This window comes from Microtus pennsylvanicus, chromosome 3 (assembly GCF_037038515.1).
Source record: "Microtus pennsylvanicus isolate mMicPen1 chromosome 3, mMicPen1.hap1, whole genome shotgun sequence".
Lineage (NCBI taxonomy): Eukaryota > Metazoa > Chordata > Mammalia > Rodentia > Cricetidae > Microtus > Microtus pennsylvanicus.
This window is the reverse complement of record NC_134581.1, coordinates 79286811-79288134: the sequence shown is the minus strand read 5'-3', so window position 1 is coordinate 79288134 and position 1324 is coordinate 79286811. Positions and strand designations below refer to the sequence as shown.

At 52.1% G+C, this 1324-nt stretch overlaps 1 non-coding gene across 1 annotated transcript; it reads right to left on the bottom strand.

Moving 5' to 3' along the window:
- Positions 1-290: 290 nt before the first annotated feature.
- Positions 291-363, bottom strand: Trnak-cuu (transfer RNA lysine (anticodon CUU)). Its single transcript has one exon. It is a non-coding gene; the product is annotated as a tRNA-Lys (tRNA).
- Between the last annotated feature and the right edge of the window lie 961 nt (positions 364-1324).

Sequence of the window (1324 nt, the reverse complement as noted above, 5' to 3'; positions counted from 1 at the left end):
CCTCTCGGGAGCAGACGCCTTCAGAGAGACGCCATGCTACCTGCCCCAGGCAGACACACGCGATGAAGCTCTGAACTAGAATCTTCCCGGTAAGACCGGTGCTCACAGATTATTAGAGATGGGTTGATTGGGATATCAGAATTAGCCAGTAAGGGCCAGAGCTAAGGGCCAAGCAGTGATGAAAAGAATACAGTGTCTGTGTAATTATTTCGGGGCATAAGCTAGCCGGAGCCAGGTGGCTGGGGTCTTGGGGACGCAGCCCTGCCGCCGCCCCTTATTACTACAAATGGCGCCCAACGTGGGGCTCGAACCCACGACCCTGGGATTAAGAGTCCCATGCTCTACCGACTGAGCTAGCCGGGCAGGGCAGGCGGCTGGGGATTTGGGGACGCAACCCTGCCGCCGCCCATATTACTACAAATGGCGCCCAACGTGGGGCTAAACCCACTTAAAAAACCTGAGAAGGCTTAAAAATAATGGAGAGAGAGTTTAACACAGATTTTTGCTGTTTGTTGGTGGCGTGCTGTAGAGAGATTTCCTGATTCGGCAACAGCAGCAGAAAAAACGCTGTGTCACTTCAAAGCGTGGCTTCCTGGGGCTGTGCCGCCAGTGCAAACTCTGGCTTTATGTTTGTGTTCCCGCTTGGGATCTGAAGGAGAGTGCTCTGAGACCTTGACGATGACTCAGAGCTCCCCGCCTGCTCCTGGGCAGAAGGCAGAATCAGGCTTAGGCAGGCGGAAGAGCATGGCGGATTCCTGCCGCCATACAGAGACGTGTTTTCAGACTGCGTAGTGCTCTGCGTGTCAGATTTGGATGTAACTTGGATGAAAAGAATTTCTGTGCTACACGCTCAGTCTCAGAATTAAAGTGCTGAGTGCCGCTCCTACCTGGCGGCCCCAGAGCTAGCACAAAATGGTACGTCCTCCATTTTGAAATTTTCCTGACTCAGCTTCAGCTGCAAAGCCTGCAGCTCATTAAGAGGTCCTGCCACGAAACACTTAAATAGTGTTGACGAAAAGCTGAACGCATGCTTTTCGGTTTTCAACCTTAGCAGGAAAAAAGCTGCGCCGTTTAAAAATGCCAGCTTTCTGGGCCATCCTGCCAGGGCAAACTCTGACTGTTTGAGGCAGGAGGGCCGGCTACCGAGAAAGGATTTGAGTGTTGTCTGTTGTAGCTTGCTGGCTGGCAGGGACCTTGAAATGCCAGTTGTGGCTATAAACATGGCTACGGCCAGTACTTCAGCCATGAGGCTGGGAAGCTAAGGATCCAGCCGTCAAAGCCACAGCTTTAGTCCTACTGATATTGCTTGGTAAATTAAAGGCTT